Here is a 23,549-nt window from a genome sequence, read left to right as displayed (position 1 = left end):
CACCTACCATCTCGGTCGTTATTGTAACCTCAGTACATCGTTCATGTAGACTAGTTTGGATTTAAGAATTTATACGCCAGGTCCATTTGTATGAAGAAATATCTGCCTGTTCAAACATGGAAATAGATAACATGTGACAGAACTGTGTACCTACATGATGAGAATAGAAAAAAGCTAAAGGAGAATGCAAAGTAAGTCCTGCTTTGTGATTTATAGGAATTTGTTTCATACAGAGTACATTTGGAGTGGTTTGATCATATCAACTAGCATATATGAAAGCAAACTGATGCTTAAGTCCCACATTCTATTGTCCCAGGAAAAAAAAAGTATCGAATGAATTCGTAATAACACAGACGTTCATGTACTGAACATCTGAAACTACTCCAGAGAGGTGAGAAAAGGAAAATCAAAGCATCAGAAAACAGAAATGCCTAAAAGCATAAGAGAAATCTTGAATAAGGTCTAAGAAAGACCAGGGAAGTGACACTAATTTTCCCCATCTGTAGAGCTGGTCAGTGTCATCGTGCTGTTGAAGTTCAAACTTCAGAAATATATTCAGTGAATTGGTCACTGTCTGAGAATTAGAAACATAGATTATGTTCAGAGTGCAAAAATAGATATGATCTATTTTCACTGGCAAAGGAAAAATAAATCCCTCCTCCCATCACCAGAAATCTTCAAACCAGCATCACATGATACAAGTGGAACATTTCTGATCTGTGCAATTTGATTTGCAACTTGGTCAAATGTACTTTTAAGATCTCTAAATGATGAATAGCACACAAAAATTAATTGCTGCCAAGACAAGATTATGAATCACAGCATTATATACATGGAAGATTTGAAGTTAAAATTTTAAAAGATTATAATTTTAATAATGAACTGTTCATTCTTCATTGATTATTAGCTATAATTTTTCAGTAATGATCAGCACCAAAATAGAATTTTGCTTAGTTTACAGCTCTATTAAACTGATCTTAAAAAGTGCTTTTTTTGGGGGGGGTCTAAAGTATCCAACACACTGTCATGATCTATCACCAAGATCTCATACACGCCTGCTTCCAAGCATGCACTGTGCAATATACTGTAACACCAATATCTACATACTGCAAATGCATTGCACATGAACATTTTTGCTTGTCTAACCAGGCACATTAAATTGAGCTACACAGACACGTGTCATGTATTCCCTTTGGATGGTTGAAGTTCACTGCAGTTACAGTAAAATATCACCTGCCACTATAGCTCCAAGGTCCCAGTCCTACTTCTGTGGAAGCAGAACAGAATACTTGATATTTAAAAAACATAATGAGAGCTCCCCTTGATAGGGAAGAGTCAAAGGTTGCTTTTTGCTTGTATTTAGATCTAGGCTTTTGGGTTCAAATGAATTGCGTGTCTGTTAAACTCTTTGTCATGTATTTGAGGATGCCGAATCTCAAAACAGTCATATTTTGTGTCTGGTGCAAATAAAACCCCCTTTATACCTCTTACACATCTGCAGCGTAAGTTGACATTCTGAACATAAAGTTTTCCAAAGAGACTCCTTTATCCCATGGGGAAAAATTGGAAGATACCCAAACACATTAAAATTCTTCCGGCATTTCAGAGCTCATGCAGGATCTCTTTTTGTAATTTAATAAATTTAGCCTGTTTTTCTTCTTGTAAAAAGTTTGTTCATCCACTGTGACAGGGACATAAAAGACGAGCCACATTCTGGATGGCCAGGCCGCTGTTCATCACCACTGAAAATGCACAGCTAATGGTGCTCACTAGAAATAGCACCTTGTAGCTGAGAATCTCCTCTGTCAAACAGCATTACTTAATTAATTTCCACAGAAATAAATTGGAGGCACTACTTTCAGAGCAACATATAAGATAAGTATATAAAAGGATGCTTAGATTTCATATTAAATGCAAAAACAGAGCAGACAAAGAAGCTATTTAAAATATTTTTGCAGGTCCTTTCCTGCTACAAACCAGAACAGGTATCCCTGTTTCCTATTAATCCTTCTTGATGTATTCTATTCAAGGTAGCCAGCAAACAGATAAGATCTTTCCTTCAGTTTGCAAAATTACCGAATCTGGAAATAGTTCTCCTTTATCTCATCCACTGCTGAGAAAACAATCTGAAATTGTTGGTTCTGCTGATGAAACTTCCTTAGCAACACAAGGGCTTCAGAATTATTTTTCAAACCGTGTTGATGCTTCCTGTGAGGTTTCTCTCACTGTCAACACCGAGCACTTGGTAGATGAGGGCAAAAAAAACCCAACAACGACCAAAAACATAAACGAAAAGCAAACAAACCCAACAACCCAGAAAGCCCTGATAAATGAAAAGAGGATAAATTAATAGACAAATGGAATTAACAGAAGCAGCGATAAATCTAACAGGGAAATTCCTTAACAATAGTCCAGTGAGTAGCGTTTTACATTTGCCAAGTCTTTTATCATTTAGATGAAGATCTATAGGGAAGGGCTGAAGTCCCAAAGGCATTTACAAAATGCAGGGAAACTGAGCACACACACCTGTGCCCTCCTCGGCAGCACAGGGCACAGCAGAGGGCTCTGCCCCAACGGTCCCTGCATGCCTTCCACTTCAGACCCCTCCATTCTAGAGCGGGCACTCAGGTGGCCCCTCTCTCTGCACTTTCAAGTAGGGCTTTTCAGACATATTCTTTCACGGTATACTATGTTTAGACCACCACTTAAACCCTGTATTTGGTTTATATCGATTAAGCATGCAGCTAACCCCTTGATGCTCGATTTCAATATTTGCTGATCAAGTCTGCAGAGTGCTGGCCGTACAGGACGAGTTTGGATTTGGCTTTTAATATAATTGGAGCAGACTAGTTTAAAGCTACTTTATGTCAGGTGCCTCCAGTTTCAGGTTGAGTGCTTTCTGCTATGAATATTTTCTCCTTCCCTGAAAGAAACGCTCGCCCCCGTTCTCAAATTCACCAGCACTCATCTGACACTTCACACATTGCCAAATGTCTACTCCAACACTGAAAACCCCCGTTTCTGCAGACTTCTAAACTAAGTGTGAGTAGATAGCTGAAAACCAGCAGTAGCATGTCTGTCTGGAGCTGAGCAAGAGGCACGGATCGTTAACCCATCACTGACTGCTAAAAGCTGGCAATATATTATATTACTGCTGCTGAAACTTTGCATGACAAACCACAATATTCTTAAACTGTTTGTTTTCAGCTTTAACTCTACACCTATCACACGGTATCCTACAGCCTTAGAATGGCTTCTTAAACTTCTCTGAATAGCTTAAGAACTTTTAAGAAGAACTTAATAACAGCTTCTAAATACCCACCATTAGCTGCGGGCTCCTTATTTGATCGGTTCTGCCTGGCCTTCACACAGACTGCTGAAAGCCAAGGAGATCAAGTCAGTAAAAGAGCAGAATGGGAGAAAAGATTTTAAATGTCTAGCACTTAAGCATCTGCACAAAAGCACTGGTTGGATATAAGCAGGAAATACATTACATACAACAAAGTACAATAACATTAATACTGCTTGGTTTAGGAGCTTTCTCTAACAAACAGTAGAAGACGACCTGGCCTTTTCAAGTGAAGAAAATTAAGTGTGTGCCATTTGTGTACATAAGTATTAGTTGACATAAATGTATCTTAGTACAGCAAATTCACTCCTTAATTAAGATCCTGTTTCTACCACCTCCAATCTGAGTTAAAAATAAAGAAATAAAACCCTCCAGTCAGAACTTAATCTTTTTAAAATGCTAAGATCACTCTGAGTGAAGAACACAAGCAAACATACCTCACTGCTGCTCCTGTACCTGAGGATACAGAAACAAGTCAGCTGCATACGGGATGGAAAAAGCCACACAGAACAAAACATGCCTTAGCAAACACATGCAATTCTACTAATGGCTCTTAGAGGCAGTTTTCAACTGGATTATTTGGCTCTGAATAGCTGTAATCAAGGCCTCAAAAATTACGTAAGTATAAGCTGTGGTTCAAACTGTGAGCACATCTACTCAATAATAAATAATATGTTTTGGACAATAACTGGTTTTGTATAGTAAGAGCTTTCAGTTGGTAGCAGTGAGGTTGAGTTTGGGTCTGTGCCACCTTTAGTCACTTACATAATAACGAATGTAGCCTATTTGCTATACAGTAAATGTACTGTGATCTACTGACTGTGGAATTTTTGATATTAATGTAGTCTAGTACATATTCTAGACTTAAGACCCTTGAAAATATTTCATATATAAAATAAGGGATTCGTGCTACGAAGTAACTAGTAATTTCCAACATTAAGCAAGCAAGTTTGTTAAGTGATAACAGGAAACACTAAATGCAAAGAAATGAACAATGTTCAAAAGGATTCCTCAGCAAAGATGAGAAACTACATACTACAGACTTTTGCCTTTAAATATTTAGGTACGTTTTTATATTATATACATAATATCCCACACTACCATTCGGTGTTATAAATACATTGCATGAATTTAGATAAATGTTTTATATTGTTGCCTCCCATTTTTCTATCTTTAAAAAAACACAGCTATGATTTATGCTTTTGAGGGTGGCATAATAGAATTTGACATTTTCCAGCTGAGGTGTGGCCTAGTTCCAGCTCCATGCTTCATTACATTGTACTCCCTTTGAGAGGATGAGAAGAATAAAAATAGCTGGGTTGTTAAAAATGTAAAAAGGCATAAATGAATTCTCACCAGATGTCTTCTTCAATTGTCATTTTTATAAAATTATGGTTGTTAAATTTTTGCTTACCATAAACACTAGGAATCAATACGTGCTCTGAACTCTGTCTGGAGGGATTGTTCCCCATCTCACTAACATCTCTTTTTCAGATTCTCCAATAACATGTATGAAACAGGGACTCTTCTTGTTCTAAATGGAACAAACCTGGGAAGGAATATGAAGAAAACTTAGAAATACTAACCAGACTTGGGAAAATGCAGGTACAAAAATGAGAAATGGCTCAACTACCCACATTCCATTTGTCTGGGTATCTCATGCTTCAGGCACCAGAGGCCTTCCTTACCCTTCTTACTCCTCCATTACTCCCATTCAACATCTTTATCAATGATCTTGATAAGGGGATTAAGTGTACCCTCAGTAAATTTCCAGATGACACCAAGTTGGGAGGAAGTGGCTGGGAAAGTAGAAAGGCACTACAGAGAGACCTGGATAGGCTGGATCATGCTATATCATACTATATGAGTCACCATCCCTGGATGTGGTTAAAATCCTTTGGATGTGGTGCTCAGGGATATGATTTAGTGGAGGGTTGTTAGAGTTAGGGTAGGTTGCAGATGGACTTGATAATCTTGAAGGTCTTTTCCAACCTGATCGATTCTGTGATTCTATGATTCTTCCTTAGGATCATGTGCTGCACGTTCCTGCTCCTGGGATGCTGTCTTTAAGCAGCTCTTCACACCCATGTGTGGAACAGGGAGTGAACAGCAAATTGCAGCTATTGCAGAGATAGCCAAAGGACAACCCAACTACTGGCAGTGGGCCTAAGCCATGTCCTGCTGCTGGCTGTAGATCAAGGCATATGCATACCCATATGCAGAATCACTGGCTACCTGGTCTCAATATCCTTACACAATGACATGCCTGCTCTGCTGCATAGTGCCACCGTCCCTCTCCAAGTTGCCTGCTCATTGCATGATTTTTTGCAGCACAATGATGTCATAGTACAACTTACACATACAGCATGTCTTTAACCAGAAAGCGGCTAGAAGGGCTATGAACAGGAAATACAAGGTCTAACTTACAGAAACTAAATACTTTAAAAACTCTTAACATACTGTAATTTTGGCAAGCAGCAAATGAGAGTGCAAGCAGGACACAGAATGCAACTTCCTTATTCTGCAAGGCAGAGTCAGGATGTTTTTTTGTTGTTGTTGTTTTGTTTTTAATCAAAGTAGCTGATTCTGGAACTGTATTTCTCTACATTTCAAATGTATTGATAGGTTACAAAAGTAAGAGGAATTCCTCACAATTAATTCAAATCAGGTTTTGGTGGATGCTGTATGAAATTACAATTTTAAGCACCAACCCTGGTTGTTCTCTCACTGTAGGCTTATCTTGCAGTAAAATAACTGAAAAGAAAAATAGGAAATCTGCCACAAGCAGCTGCAAAGGTTTCTGCATCTCCGTTGACTTCTTTCTGAGTGTCTTAAGAAGTTTGGAATGAAGATTTTTCTGCTGTCTGAATAAAAAGTGAAGTTCTTTGTTCAGAAAAGTTATTATAAAGCAAGATAGCCAAGAAGAAAGATTTGTCAGCTCCTTTCTGAATGGCAAAAGGTTGAGTAGATTACTCAATATTTGTCAGATGTGAGGTGATTGACTGTCACTACACAAGGAAGTAACTGATATTGACAGCTCTACAGGATGAAAATGCAAAGACTGCAAGGATATTTATCTGCATCCCCCCTACACATTGCAAAGACCTCCTTCCATAGGAACCCATTGGGCTCAGCTGTGAAGAACAGGAGTACAGACCATGCACATAAGCTCCACAGGATGATCTGTGCTGTGCAGTTATATTTCTGTGTTCTCCAGCTACACTGGCTAGCCATGACAAAATGCCTTGATGATGTGCTCATCAAGTACTGGCAATACCCTGACAAATTTTCTGCAGTGCTGTGTTGAAATATCTGCTTGTTCTGAGCTAGTTTGGAAAGTGAACATTATACCATACACGTGTTTATGGACATTCCTTGAAAACTCAAAAAATAAATCATGTGAGTTTTTTCTCCCTTGAATATTCTTATTCATCCTCAGTATATATCAGACTCAATTATTCTGCCTTTTGTTCAAGTAGCACTATAAGATATAGAGAGAATGAACAATGCTATTTATTACTGTTAGATGCATCTCCCTATAAGGTTGCAAAATATCTACTCTTAAAACTGAAATTTTGCATGCCATCTGTCTACTTCAAATTTAACTTTTCTGGAAGAAAAAAAACCTCAGTTCCGTACAAAAGTCTAGCAAAACACAGTGCTTTGCACATAGCAATAATTTTACTTAAACTCCCTGAAAATGTATGAATAATGACTGGTTTAATAATGCCTCTTAGCTTCTTCATGATAGAAGATGCAGTAAGAGAAAAGCACAGCGAGCTGGGATCTACTCCGGCATCATTCACCTTACAGCTGACAGCTATGCTTTCTGAATGGAGATGGCATCTGATCTACAAATGCAGAGTAGTGAAAAGCAGAACAGGAAGGGTAACAAAATACTTGGTTAAATGATCTGTTAAATCTGGTCCTGAGTGTCCTCACTTCTTTAGAGGTGCGACTAAATTTGAGAAGAAAACCAGTATAAGAATGGGAAGAGAATGCAGAAACTGGAGGGCAAATTGGGCTCCAGTGAGAGAAAAAGGAGAGGGTAGAGCATGTTAGATTGTGATAAAAGAGAACTGATGATAGGAAAGAATTTGGAGCCATTCAGCTGAAGGTAAAGCAGAACTGGTAAGTAGCAGCTTGATAAAGAGTGGCTTAGAGACTGCCATCTTGTAAGTGAAACCATGGAGATGGAAGCATACTGTAGTGATGTAAATGACACTGGTGAAAAGACTGACCAAAAAAGATGGTAAAGAGCAAGGAAGAAATGAAGAGTTTTCCATGCTAGAGGAATGGGCAATACTGACTTGCTATTGGTTGCCCTGATTGCAGTGTTGGTCTCATTTCCCTCTAAGAGCCGAAAATGTAATTTTACTACTATTTCTTTTAGTAGCTCTTTGAGAGGTCTCTTGTGGAGTTAAACATTTAGATTTGACATAAATAAGAAGTTTTTACAATAAGGGTTGTGAGGCACTGGAGCAGGTTGCTCAGAGAGGTGCTGGAAACCCCATCCATGCAGACATTTAAGTTCAGACTGGACCAGGCTTTCAGCAATCTGATCTAGGTGCAGATGTCCCTGTTCATTGCAGGGCAGTTGGACTAGATCATTCTGCTTATGTCATGAACTTTGTAAAACTAGTAATTGTAAACATAGGTAAGCAATTTTCCCCTTCAAAATAGCATGTTTAGAAATACAGTCATTCACTAGGATCTTACAAAATGATGCAAAAAAACCCTAAACCATGCAGGCATATAAACTCTTTCAAAACACAAATACTAAACCGTAAGGATATCTATCTTGTCAGTTCACGTACTGGCAGTATACAGTATCATTCTGCTTATTTTAGAAAGCAAGGTAATTTATGTTACCTTATCATCACATTTGCATGTCTCTTAATTAAAACTATACCTGTATTATCACCTAACCTTCAAATCAAGCCATTAGCATAACTAAAATGACCTCTAAGATTTAAATACTGCCATAAACAGTGATTTCAGAGGCAAAATCTCTATAGCTTTGAAACTGTCTATTAGATTAAAACAGAAATCAAAACAAAACGAAACAAACAAACAAAAACCCCAAACAACCCAAACTAGTTGTTTAGTTCTCACAAAATAAACCTTATTCCCCCAAAGGTTTCTTTCTAATAAAAATCCAAAGCCACCTACTTATTTTTAACTGATGAGAGTTTTCACTGCAGAGAAAAAGCAAAACATATTCAAAGCAAAATGCTGTGCTTTGGGAAGTGTTAATGAAAAATCTTGTTCTAAAAAGGGAGTTAAAGATTTCCTGGGAATGGCAGAGACCTCAGTAAAGATATTATAATGTGGCATTTGATGTTCTAGAGGGATTTCAACAAGTTTTGCATGGTCAAATTCCATTAATAAGTTGGCTTTCTTCCAAGGCTGTGTGTGTCCCTCTCATCTGCCATAGTGCCCTGACTGTAAGGAAACCTCACCTCACCTGCTCAGTCACATCTTGGAAATTTTAATTGCTTTTTCTTGCTTGTTACAGTACCAAACAGGCTTAGAAAAATCTAGCATCTTATAATGCAGATTATGTGGGCTATGAGTAGAATAGTAACAATTTGGTGGTGGTGTAAGAGGATTACAGACCATATCAGAGGGGAAATGCTATGTGGATGGATATTAATGACGATGTGAGAGGGAATAAGAAAGAATCAATGAAATGGAGTTTTGCAAGTAGCTATTCAGGGAGAACCACTACTGCAAGTACTGTCATAGCAGCACTTTCTAATGGATGTTTTTTATTCTTAGGCCATGCTAACATTAGAATTATAAATAAGAATTTACTGTTCCTTTTATTTTGAAAAGCTTGAGTATGTGCGGACTTAGATTACAGCACATTCTAAGCAAGTCTGACTCACAGTTTTTGCAGATGACCTTTAATTAGCGGGAAGATATTCTATCCATATCATATTCGTTCACTTGTCTTACTGGGCATTAGATGGCTGCTGTGAAGCATAAAGGATTTTTTTTTTGTCCTAATCCCTGTGATGTGACATGATTAATGAGATGAAATTCCCATTTGGAGTTTCCTACCAATCAATAGGCAGATGGGCAGTAGTGGATGTCGAACAACAAGACAGCAGGAGTTGCTTAAGCTCTAGCTACTTTCATAGGGAAAAAAATATTTTGAAAGATAATTTAAAGGAACAGATAATATGCATTTTCCATGTTTCTCGTTCCTTCAATAATCTTGTTTTATTTTGTTTGTTTTTAGTGCACATACCAAGGGAAAAATACTACCTTACTCATGCATAGTTAAAATAAGAGTTTGAAAATCTTATGGATGTCACATATGCTGAGTGGGTATGTTACATATATATATATGTATATATATATTTGCCTTTGACATGTAAAATGGAATAAGAGGATAATCTTCCACAGGTTATTATCAACTATAAACATCCTGATTTAAGATTATAAAATCCAAAAAAGTCATACTTCATTTAGAATTTTACTATTTTACATCTCTACAATTGTGCTATATTATTCTCAAAATTAAATCAAATGCTTTAATTTCCAGTACCTTTTTAAAGAAACTAAGAGTAAATGGACTTTTTATTAGTGGAGTTATCAAAAATTTACTGCACTGGAATGTCAATTATTTAGATGTTTAACAAACAAAAACCCCACCAGATTCTTCCTTTTTCTTGGTAATATAAATCATTTATAACTACTTACTAAATAAACTATTATACAATATTACCTTTATATTTATATTATATATAATATTACTTTTATATGCCTTGGATGTTGTGTTGAGGGATACAATTTAGCTGGGAAGTATTGGTGATAGTTGGACTGAATGATCTTCTAGGTCTTTTCCAACCTTGATAATTCTGTGATTCTGTGAATATTAAAAGATTAGTCAAATATCTAAAATGAAATGATAAATCAAAAGGCAAAATATGCCAGACAGGGGGTTCTTTCATAAGCTGATTAAATCTGAGGAAATAATGCAAGTTTCCAAACACGAGGAGTAGCAACAGGTTTCAGGAGACTTTTTCTTCCTAGCCCTCATGTTGACTCTCATTTGCTTCAATGCCATACCTTTCTGCTTCTGCTAAACAGGAGTATTGATATTTAGCTATTTTGTATGTGTAAATGATTTATCCTGTATTTTCTTCTCATTGCCTTTCTCTCCTTCCTTCTATCTTACAAAGATGCACACAGAGTAAAATTCATAACACACTCCTCCTAATGAACAAACTCCCACCGAGCACCAAAGTGCTTAATGATGCTCAGCAGGCAGAGTCCTGCAGTTGCCCTATGTGAGCCAATATATAACAACACCACAAGTTAAAATAATATTTAGGTTGAAAGCAAAAGCACTGCAAATATAAGATGTGCTAGATTTAGTTTTCCAGACTTTAATTCTGCTGCTTTGTGTCTTCATTCAATGTTTATAAGAAGTGGACACAAGAAGACATCACACTGAGCTGTAAAGTTCACTGGTATCAGATAGCTAAGAACAGAATTGATTTGGAAAATGAAGTTCATAATTATCATATGTATAATCATACAAATAATAATATATTCCCTAGTAATATGTAGATTTTATGGAAATGGGAGTCCATTCTTATTTTAAAGATGATCTCTGGAAGTATGTAGAGCTGAAATGCTCAATATCAAATAAAGGCAACTGCAAGCAAAAGGAAGAAAGAAGAAAAAGTGGTCTTCTTCACTTCATGGACATAGCAGGTTAGGCCTCTGTTAATAAAGGTGCCTCCACAGTGCGCTCAATTTTTGCAATGCAGAAATATTTAAAGAGAGAAAGATTCTGGTTTTCAAGATGAAATGGGAACTAGTTGCTTGAAATAAATATTTATAAATTTAAACTTTTACATGGAAAAACGAAGGTAATCCTAAGCAGGAAAAAAAATAAAAAAAAATTTAAAAAAAAAAAAAAAAGGGCAATTGCTCTTCATTTCCAAACCATTAAAGCTTGTGTTGTGTGGAAAAAAGCATAAGTAAGGTTTCATTTTGAAGAAGCTACTTATAAGCTGGCAATTACAGCTACTGCCTCAGGCTCCTGAGGAAAAAAAAGCTTTCAAGTGCCAAGCTCAGCTGAGGTTCCATTAACATAGAGGGTAAGCAGAAGGCATTTCACTGGCAGAATCAGGCTTCCTCTGCCCTTGCTTAGCTAGACAATTAAAAAACATCGAGTATTGCTAATACAATACCAAACTGACTTCATACAGTCTTTTAAAAGCCACGGTATGCTAGCTTGGGCCCAGTGTTACCACTCAGGTTCAGCATGTACTGGCTGTGTTCATGTGGCTCTCCCTGGCCTGGAACATGGGCACGGCAGGACAAGGTCTGCCAACAGAATGTGTGCAGACATGCTGAGAACCCAAGTCTGGCATCAACACCTACAGTTCTACTCACAGAGAGGAGAAAGAAGCCTATTTGCTTTGCTGGGTTACTTATGCCCCAGCACTTGTGAGAGGGAAACCTTAAAAATCCACATTTTTCTCATGCTTCTGAATTATTTTTTTCTTATCATTTTTCTAATCCTATTTACAATATAGGTGAGGGTATCAGTATTCACCTACCGTGCTTTCACATGGGTACTGAAAAAGAAGCTTTTAAAAAAAAACCAGCCATCTGAAAAGCGAGTCCTACTGTATATTGAAACATGCAAATAGATATATTGATTTTCAAGTGCATTGAGCATCCTTTGGCTTCTAACACAATATCTTAGTGACTAATGCTTTTAGAAATCTGACGGCTTGATAAAGTAGTTGATGTGGAAGTTCATGTAAAATTCAAAAACAAATGTCCCTGCTCTGTTAGAAAGAGGGAAAATTAAGATTTCCTTGCATTACTCTCTTACTCAAGTAGATAACAGTGTACTTTGGATATCTAGTAATTCCCCTCCAAGTAGAGACTTGGCTGGAAACCATAAAAAAACCCTCCTATTTACTCTTCAAGATCTGGAAACCAGAAAGTCATTCGGCTAAAAGAAAACCCAAACAGCCAACAACAACAAAAACTCCCCACCACCTCAACCATTCTTTTGAAATGCAAGTTAATACAGAGGGTTTTATATTCTTCAGCAACAGCAGAAGACACCTTTGAAGAACCAGAAAAGGACTAATTACTCTATTTAGAATATCTGTGACTTGGGAAAGAGGAAAATCTATAATGTATCAGAAATAAGCAACAACAAAAGTTGAAAATGTTCAAATCCAGCCAATTTCCCACCAGGCTTGCACACACAGAGTTGCTAAAGCTCATTACAATGTAGCATAAATAGAGCTCTAATTAACATAACAAACTGATCCAAAAGAAAATCCCATCAACATACGTGAAAACAAACCTGATGTGTTTGAAATTCAGCCAACTACAAATTAATTCAACATAGATTACATATACAGGCAAGAAAGAGACTCCAGCAGAGTAACTGGCATTGGACTGGTATATAGGCCAGAAAGAATCCCTCATACCCTCTATCCTCTCCCACTCACCAAGATGAATCATATTTGTGCACCATATGTTCCAGACAGAAACAAAACAGTGGTCAAGCTCTTATTCTTGATCATTATAATTTATATATAAATTGAGTTATGTCTCTTCTCCATTTCCAGGCCACTGATTCTAGGCCAAATATTTTCCTCTTTAGAAAGATGGAGATCTCTCTGTTGGGCTCCTGAGCTGTCAGTCATTTACAGCCTCTGATGGCCTTGATACTAACACCCAGCCTGGCCCACCAGAGCATATGCAACACTACAGACATATCAGTGCGGCAGCAAGGAAGGATGCAAAGAAGCCTGAATTGTGTCTAAAATAGGAATGGTCTGAGAAAAGCAGTATGTTGGTGTTGCTATATATTCCAGTATCCAAAGTAGTTTTACTCTGTGCTATGGAGCTAAGGGCAGAGGTAAGAGAAGACACAAAAGCCAACTACACATGTGACAGCCAACTGTGTGAAAGATGTTCTGACACAATCCTCTGTATGCTGTTCCAAACTTAAAATACTGCATGAGCTCTCAGGGTTTGCTTCTGTGAGGTTTATGTGAAATTAAGGTGTGAATTCACAGAGCACCAGTTATCCTACAGAACTGTTGCCCAGAAGTACCTAAACATAAATACTCTTACTGCATAGCAAGTGCTCACACCAGCAATTAGCATAGAAAATTTGTATTGTAGACATCAACAGACTTCCTTATGCCAAAGGCTTTCAGAAACATCATTTTATCTGCCAACTACATCCAGGTGCGCTATACTCACTCATATGTGTTAGGGTATAGAATGAGTATCATTGCCATATCGTTTTAAAAAAGGAAAACTTTGGAAATCCTTTTACTTCTCAGCATGCTGCTATGTGATTGAGCAGCAGTTATCTGTATCTTCAGTGCTGGAGGAAGAATCATTTTTCTTCTTTTTTTTTTTCTTTTTTTCTTACATCTCAAAGTATCTGAAATACTGTTTTAGTTAAGTTCATATTGCTCTGCCCTTCAGGTCATAGCTGATGCTCTGGCCAGAATATCCTCTAAAACACCAGCAGATGTTTGTTTGAGTGGACTTTTATAGGTCTGAAGCCTCATTAGTTGTTTTCATGACCTGAATATTAATTTAGCAGAATGATTCTCCCGCTCTATAACTGAACTCTCAGGAAATTTGGAGTGCTATTCAGTTATCATTATTTAGAATAATATGGATTAATTTAACAAATACCTTTTATGCTGATAAAATTCTGTTTAAATACAGCAAATAATTAATGAAATCTCTACAATAAATCTAAGTATCTTAAGTCAAGATGACCCAATAAAATTAAATTGTTGGGTCAAGTGGCAAATGAAAGATATTCAAGATTGGTAACACCTCATTAAAAACCATTTCAGCTGCCCTAAGGCAAGATGTTAATACACAGTAATTGTCTACTCAGAGTGAATCTTTTTTCGGTTATATGAATAATGCAAAGTAACTATTTCAATATTCTTGTTTGTATCTTTAACAGATTCATTATAGCATCAAAAGGAAACCGAGATGGTTTTAAATTTTTTATGCAACTTTCACAATTTCACAAATAGGAGAAAGAAGGATAAAAACGCTCTTTATGCAAGTGCAAACTTTCCTTGTAGGGGGAAAAAAAAGAAATTGATTTAATTAGGATAACTGTGAATTCCTAGGAATTAGTACTGCTTCTACATCTGCATTCATCTTGTTGCCCCAATGAAACTGTAAACAAATAATAGGACACCAGTAATAGTAATTTAAACAGTGTGAGTGATGTCTATCACTGCACCACAGAAAACTACAAAATGTTTTCCAATTGTCTCTGTAAAGTTTTGTGTGCTTTCAGCATTTTAACAAAGCATATCAGGAAGCAGCTGAGCAATAGTGTTTTTAATGCAGGTTAGCACAAATTTTGATAAATCTCAAAAGCCACCTAATCATCAGAAGATAATCTGACTCTCCAATCTACCTGTAGAAAAGGAATAGTAGTGCTACCCGTAACAATAAATAAATGGAGTTAATACAGCTTTTGTTATACTGCTACATAGGACATTTAATCTGCTATTAAATACTGATTGGCTGCCTGTTTTCTGACGTGCCAATCCTGATCCTAGGGAGGTAAAAAGCTCCAGAGCCCAATCCTGGAGTTTCCTGAGGGCACAAGTATCAGCACAGAAAAGATTTAGACCTAAAACAGGGAAGCTTCAAAAGAAGTTCTTTTGCAAATGAGTGGCATTTGTATTTCTCAATGATTCGTATGCCTCAATGTTTTTCAGCCTTGAAAACTTTCACCAAACTTCTGTTTCTAATGTGTTTATGTAACACTGTTGAGGCTAATTGGAAGCTTTCTCTTTAAAAAAAACCAACTCAGGATCCAGTAAATCAGAGTCTAGTAAAAGCATTTGCTTGACAATTACTGATTTGATTAAACTTCCTGCAAAACGTAATAAACTAAGATAATTTTCAGGACCTTGTCCAAAATTGATTTTTTTTTCCCCAATTACAACAACATTTACTTCTTGTATTACTGCTATTTTTTTAGGATTTTTTTTATGACACGCAATAGTGATGCTAACAGGACTAAAGCTGTATTCTAAAAATTCCCAGACTACCCAAACAGGCAGCGCATATTTTAATAATAGCAGTGGAAACCAGCTGGGCTTGCACAGACTTTCCAAAATGTGGGTATCGATGCTAAAAACAGATATCAGATAAGAAGTGTGTAGTCTGAAGCTCTCTGAAGAAATCAGGAGCATTTGTTCTCTTTCCTATTGATGTGTTTCAGCCTTGAACCGCGAGGTCTGTTTTTAAAAAAGCAAGGATAGTTCATGCCTACTGTACCCTTGGCCTACCCTGCTGAGAATACCAACGCAAACGTCTCATCTCCATGTGATATTTAATCTAGACTGTAAGCCCCTCTGGGGCAGAGATCACATCTACTTGTCTGTAAAACCTAATGTGCACATATGGCAAAGAACAAATAGTAAAAAGGATCACAGGCAATATGCGATGCTAAGTTTTGTTCACCTTTGCAGCATGAGAACATATTTATTCCACAATTACTTTCCAGAAAACTTAAGCTTGAGAAAGCCTCTGCAGCCTTAGTCAAAATGCACACCAGTTTGATGTAACACCATTCTCTGCAGTAACAGGAGATTTTATCCTCGGACCTTCTGATACCCAAATGTCCTCCTAACAGCGTTTGATGTTTAAAGGCTGCTTAAGAAGAATGAATACTAATGTATATCTGACGTGACAGTCAAAAAAGTATCACATAGTAGCTGCACATGAACAGCAACACAATACTGAGAATTGTGAATCTGTGAGCAGGGATCTGGAAAGAATGATGTTACTCAGCAGTGTGCTAATCACCTGACCACAGCAGTTAAAAAACTGTCCTCATGCAACAAAAACGCTCATTGCCAGCAGGCTATCACAGGGTGGGCTTGACTATTCCATCTCCAGATGGAGGTTGTGCCAGAAAAAGCCAGTCTTAAGAGTAATTTAAACAAGCAACCTGCTTTGGTGAACATGACAATAATCTGAAATAATGCAGGTGAAAAGCTAAAAATTGTCTTCCAAACCCAAGCACCCTCTGCTGAAAGAATAAAGTATGCACACGATCGTTGGGTTACAGCAAGGAGCCAGCTTTCTGCCAGAGCTGGCATGGTAGTAGAACATTATTTGGATTCAAAAACTATGTTAGATAGGACAACAACATTGTCTTTATGACTCATTTTTGTCAGACTGGATTCAAAACTTATACCAACAAATTTGACATTTCATACTGCTCTGCAGAAAGCAAGTAAAATGAGTCCATGTTTTAAAACAGCAGGGAAGCTTCCAGTGCTACAATTAACTGGTAACATATGCCACTGCTGCCAAGAGGATTTTTAATCTCTTTAAACATTAATGTAGCATTTTTGCTTCTGTCGCAATAAGGCAGCCATCTGTGTTTGAACCTGCTGGGAAACTAGGGATATGTTTACAGAGAGAGAAACAGTGAGGCAGAGAGGGAGGTAGACAGCCATGTTTCTAGACCCAGCATCAAAGTAGCATTGCAAACCTTTTAGAAAGTATTATTAAGGAGTCGCATAACAGTAGGAAGATTGCTCCAATGTTAAAACTGCTCAATTTAAAACCGTTCAAAAAACAAGCTCCACCCAACTTAGTACATATTCTCCTTATTTAATACACTTCCTCTTCTGCAGAACTGTCAGCAATTGATAAAGGATTAAAAGATTGTTATTTCCAGGAAAAGCCCAGATATATGACACTGAAACAAGCTTATACAACATCAAGCAGCAATAAAAAGGTTAAGCTCTGTCAACTCTTTTAGTATTCGACCACAGTTCTGTATTTCTGTAAGCACTGTATTCTAGCATCAGGACTTGATTTCAACAGAATACACCTTTTAAAAGAAAATATAACTCTTACAAAATGCGAGGCACCCCTGTACTCACCTCTACAGTCTGAGGCTGCTCTGCTAAGACATCACATCATTTTTGCATCTTCTTATCTTTCTCACTTGACATCAGTGCTCACAAATGTTCTGATCTGTTAGCTTGGTTTCACAAGTACCCCATGGTGATTTCCATTTGACTGTCCTTTTGCCTTCTCTAGAAGCTGGTAAAGTTGAAGCCACTGGCTGGTTTTAAGGAGATATCAACTGAGAGAGAATAATTCCTCTTGAGCTGTCATGAAAAGGAGATGGAAAGGAAGTCACATTCATCCAGAACACAAAGTTTTTCAACCAGAACAAGGCAGGCAACTGGGGCAATTAAAAGCCCAGAAACAAGCACTGGCCCACCCAGTCTTGCTCTGCTGCTTAAGGGAAAAGGGGAGGACTGGGAATGCTCTGGACAAGGGAGGACTGATGAAGGCGAGAAGCATGAATGCTCTGGAGGCTGCAGTAAAAAAGACAGCACTGTGACAATGGAATAAGAACTGAGCACTGCTAGTCATGTTTTTCACTGAATTATTTTTCAGTAGGGACTAGAGTCCTCTATGAACCAGACACAAAAAATGCAAAAACACAGCTACCATCCATGAAGAAATAAAAGATTTGAGTCTCTCATCTTGGAAAAATACCAGCTCAGCTTTTTTTCCAAGTTCAGTCTTCAGTCCTCAGGATGACAGCCTTTAAAATATGAATCAGTCTCAGGTAAAGAAAACAAGAATTGAATTTGGCCTAAGTACACTTACTATAAAACTACATCTGCAAAACCATAACCATTGATCTCTCTTGCTTCTGGGGAAGATCCCAAAGCAGCCCACAGCTGCTCACATGACTCCAGAGCCAATGTGCATTTGAAAGCGTAAGCCAGCTGGATGCTAGAAGGGCCAGCCATGCAAGTGAGCAACGCATGGGATGAGCAGCCATAAAAAAACAGCATGAAAAACACCTCAAAGTAAGGACGAATCTCTGGCAAAACACTGGCCTTGAAACAGATACAAACTCCAGTCTTTATCAGTTTACACAGATAGTAATTTTAATATGGTAGGATAAATTGTTAATTGTTGACTTCCAACATGTTTAGGTGAGCCTGCAGGTGCTCAGGAGTTTTTAAAACACAGCCATACAGATTAAGGCCCATTTGCTTTTCCAGGCTACAGCAATTCAGGAGGGAGATTTTAAAGAACTGAAGTATGCTTTTTGCTGCTGGGTTATTGCTGGTTGTTGTGGATATACTGACTAATGGATGGAAGGGGGATACAAGAGTTGTCTATTGTGTTATTAAGAATCATCAGGCAAGAAATAAAACTTTTAAATGGATGTGTGCTGAGGTTAAAATACTCCAGCATAGATATAGACACAACTGTATAAATTTTGCAGTGATATTTTTGACTGTGTCCCCTAATTCAGTTTAGATATAAAATGGCAATAAATAGTTATTTTGCACACAGAAAATTAAATACCTATTGTGTATAATATACCATACAACACATAGACCACTAAGCTCTGGGGAAAAAAAAAACAAAACTGATTTTTTGGTGATTTATTACATACTATGTATATCTTATTACATCCCATATATCACCTAATGAAAGAAAAGCTATACAAAAACAACAACTTCCTTTCTCAATAACATAACTTGTTTAACAAGTTTTATCTCTACTGAAAACCGACCTATTTACACACTTAAGCCTGCTGAACTTGTAACTGGTATGCAATATTTCAGATCTTTATTATCTCTTCAATTCAGCCAGTAGGAGATGTGTAATGTTATGACAAATTAGTGAAGTGCTGACTCAAATCATGATTTGCTTGAGTCTGAAAAATTACACACACGGACACATTTTGAAGTTCACTACAATTCCTGTCATTATCCTTTAAAACATATTTTACTGTAAACTAGTTCTCTAAAAACAAACTAATGCTGACAGCCAGAAACAATAATAGCAGGACTACTGAAAGGAACTGAGAAGAGGGGTGGCAACATTTCTGACAATGACAGTATTTATGACCCACCTGCAAAGAAGCAATTTATCTTGATGACTCATCATTAATTTTCTAAAAATATTTTGCCTATTTGCTTTTTTTTTTTTTTTTTTTCCCCTCCCCTTTTTCTTTCTAAAACACCCATGGTTATAGCCAGATTTTGGCTTTGAAAGAGATCTGAGATAAAGACTTTTTGTTCCTGAGCTGAATTCTTATTTGCTTCATAAACTCTTGAAGAGTTCTAACTTTCCATAATTCCCGAGGACTGAATCTTCCTGCATCGCTACTCAGTGGCAAGGACAGGATGGTGACCCTCCCCATCCTTGTGCACACACTCAGTTGTTAAGCAAGGGAAGAGTTTGATCGAGCTATTCATACATCCAAAAACAAATTTATGCATAGATTTTTCCACAAGTAAATGGAAGGGTACTCTACTAGATAGACAGTCAGCTTCAAAAATGTCATTAGCAGATATTTAGTTTGATGAACATCTATGGGTAACATTAGTTTGCTACTACTTATCAAAGATTTGAGATTTATTAAGGATCTCAAAACAAAATAATGTCTTAGATAAAAATACATCTTAAAGCCTACCATGAAGCCCACGGATAAAAATTACTAAACATTATTTGTTTTCAGCAGTGTTCAAGAAAGCACTGATATTCATGGAAGGAAAAAATAAAAATAAAAAAGTAATAAAAAAGGAAAGCCTATTAATGTTTTGTAGTTTATGGCAGCTGTCCAGTGAGGTAGCTTTTTTAGCACAGAAAATAACCAGGCTGGCCAAACATGATTTACTCCAACACCTGCCGGCTTGCCCCAGTCACCAGCCATGTGGCTAAAAAAGCGTCAGTGTTTTCTTCAAAACCTTTCTCTAATCTTCTTCTGACCCAAAGTTAGGTTGACTAGGTCCACAGTTTTCCATATCCTCCTCCTTGCCTTCAGACAAGATGGACATAACAAGATTCAAACATTAAAATAATTTTTAATGGCAGGAAAGAAAGGTCTGTGCTGGGTGCCACTAAAGGTTGTCAAATATAAACCAACACAATGGTTGGCAGTGAAGTAAACTTGCTTAAATTGTTATATATTTTTTTTCTGTTTGAGTTTTTCCGCCTTGACAAACCCGGCCTCCCTTTTGCAGGGAACATCAACATAAATGTTAAATAAAATAGCATATCAACTTTCAAATGGTGTAAAAATAAATTAAAACCTGAAAATTTGGACTCAACAAATCTGTATCTCTATATGCGAAACTGGAAGAAATGGTTCCCATGAGCTATGTTAGAACAGGATAAGAGAATTCATCTAAGGAAAGATAAAGATAATTCCCAACATAAAGTCTCCAGAAACCAGAAAAAAAAAAAAAGAGAAGCAAGACTAAAAGGTACAGCTGCAGGAAACATGAAAACACACTCAGATTAAAGGGAGAGTTTAGTTTCTTAAAACAGCAACAACAAAGAAGGAAGAAAAAAAGAAAAGCAGGATTTATTAGACTTATGAATAAGTTATATCCTCCAATGTGTCTTGTGTGTGAAAGTGCTTCTAAAAATACAAGCAGTTGTTTTGCTATGCACAGAAAAGACTTGTTCAAAAAATGAAATAGTTAATGTGGGCAAGCTCTGCAAATATTAGCTAGAAAACATGGTATGAACAGTAGGGACCCAGTGCACTTGTCTTGAAAATCAGAGTACACGTGCTTTAATGCATGTTAAGAAATCGGGAAGTGTACAAATGAGTTGAGATTACAGAAGCCTGCATTGGAATCTCTCTCTACACTTAATTTTTGGAAAATGCTACTTTCTAAAAGCCAGTACTGTTTGGTTCAAATATGAATTACTGATTTTCCTACTGGAGGTTTATCACTGCCATCATACAATACACTTGTTAACTACTACAAATATCATGTTCAAAATCATGCAAGGACCACATTCAAAGTCCATTTTTTTTTCTGTCATCAGTTCTTTACTATCAGTGAAACTTCCCTTGCACACAAATCAAACTTATTTTCTCTCTCTCGATCAATTTCCGTCCACAATAAAAATCAATTCTCAGTCACTTTGTCCTCCACAGTCAAAGTCAATTCTCCTCATGCTGACACACATATTCAAATATCTCCCTCTGTAACTCAACACTATTTAGTGCATGCACCATCAGCATCAATTCAACCCACAATCAAGTCTTCATGTATTTATTTGGTTTACCCGCTACCCAACAAAATTAACCCCCACTCGCACTTGCTGGATCGATTTCCTCATCCTAAAATTTGTTTCCCCTCTTTGACTATCCTGTTCTGCCCTCAATTTAACAAAACACATTTCAATCCCAACTTCTGCCCTTCAGAAGCTCTGATCACTTTCACTGGCAGGTCCCTCTCAAGTTTCTATTCCAGTTTGCCTTTTCTTACTCCTTGTTCCCAACTGCTACAAGTCCTGGAATGCACATTCCATTCTCCTCTCTCTTTTCCTAATACCCTTATGGTATGGGGTCTCTCCTCTCTGATTTGGCCCTCCCTGATGTTCATACATCTGTTCTTCACTGAGACTCCTTGATCCCTCATTAAAAATACCTTGGTCCTCCTTTTCCTTAAAGTATCTAGTCTTGTTTCACACAGTGCAGATTTTAGCGTGTTGATTCCAATAAGTGACTGAAGCCTGAACTGATTTCTACTACAGCATTACTTGCTGCTTCTTGGAAAGTAGGAAGAAAACAATTCAGTCCCTCTTAAAAACAAATTTCAGCAGCAGATCCTAAATGCATTAACATGTAAGACTATACAGTTCTGGCTTCGTGATATTTTTTGAAATGAATATTACTTACTTGGTGAGTAATTTCATAACTTATTTGGTGAAAAAATACAATGAAAAAGATACATGGAGCTTGATCCTATGAATTTTGAAGTTTATTCATACACAAGTAAAGATTTATTTTAGAAGGTTAGGGTCTTCTTGGTATCCAGGCATCTTATTTACTTTATCCCAGCCCTGATATAGTAGTTTAATCAGCTTCAGTGAAATGTAAGTTCAAATGCTTTACTGGATCAATGAATTAATTTCACTTCTTTTTCCTCACTTATTTTGCTCAAGGTGATAATACTTTCTTACATGGGTTATGAATTCATAGTTCTTAGAAGTACATCCTATTTGGTTTAACTTGTCACAATTCCTTTAGCTATCTGCTCTCTGAACATCTCAGATGCAATCCTTTCCTCTTACAAATATTTGTGGGAGGTCATTTTTAATAAATGTTTTACAGATGGACTCTGAAGAAAACCCACCCACTCATCAGATGTCTCTCGTGGTGTTTTAATACCTTTTTGTGGATTTTCTTTCACTCTTCTCTGATTATGTTCTGAGAATAATTATTTTATATCTCAAGGAAAAGGAAAAAGAAAAAACATAAGCAAATATTCCAAATAATATCTAGGCAGAGTTTTAGCATCGTCCAACTTTTGAGTAAGACTTCAGCTGGAGTTCATTAGATATGATGGAAAAGTACATGCAGAAAACAAATGAGATCCATATTCAAAATTGTGGTGTGTAAGTAATAGATGTCATATCCAGAATACCTAAAATAAGTTACACTTTCTGACTTAGTGAATTTTATATTAATGCATAAGAGTGAATTTTATATTAATGCATAAGAGTGAAACTACAACTGTAGCGACTGCAGTGGCCAAACAGTGGTAACATGTGTGCAGTGTTTACATGCATGATGCCTCTGATTTCTTTAAGAATGGCACAGCAATACCTATCACAGAACTATACTTGTATCTCAGTTGCATCTGTTCTGACTTTGATCTTTGTAGCGGAATAAACAAAGGACTTTGCTTAACCTTTATTTTATTCCCCAAAATAAAACTAACAATAATTTAGGAGAAATTGTTTTTAATCATTAATGGTTGCCTTTGGTTATTGTTTTTATTAGCATATTAAAATTTGCAACACTATTTAAGCATTATTTTTCTAATTGGACTCATTGCAAAAGAAGAAAAGAAATGGGAAATTATTCAGCAATGATCCTAAGTAAAAACATCAAAACAAAACAATTATTAGTTGGCGCAGAATAAGTCATGGCCGAATGCTTTCCTGGAAACCTAATGTATGAGGGTTCCATTCCATCCTCCTTAGAAATGTATTAATGCCTATTGTTTTAGCACCAGGTGCACATGTTTGTCTACAAATTATTTTCCTCCTGAAGGCCAAAGAACAAAAGCCAAAACCTCCTAAACTGGAAAATAACCTCATTCGAACTTTGATGCAGGAA

At 36.9% G+C, this 23,549-nt stretch overlaps 1 protein-coding gene across 1 annotated transcript in view; it reads right to left on the bottom strand.

Moving 5' to 3' along the window:
• LOC107312724 overlaps nt 1-23,549 on the bottom strand; it is a 279,152-nt gene that overhangs the window by 23,802 nt on the left and 231,801 nt on the right. Inside the window, exon 6 of the mRNA XM_032443992.1 lies at nt 17,305-17,535. The gene's annotated coding sequence lies outside the window, so the exon portion shown is untranslated. The remainder of the gene's footprint in view (nt 1-17,304; nt 17,536-23,549) is intronic.

The sequence above is a fragment of the Coturnix japonica genome, chromosome 4 (genome assembly GCF_001577835.2).
Source record: "Coturnix japonica isolate 7356 chromosome 4, Coturnix japonica 2.1, whole genome shotgun sequence".
NCBI classification, from domain to species: domain Eukaryota; kingdom Metazoa; phylum Chordata; class Aves; order Galliformes; family Phasianidae; genus Coturnix; species Coturnix japonica.
Note: the sequence above shows the minus strand (reverse complement) of the source record. Positions and strands in the feature narration are given on the sequence as shown.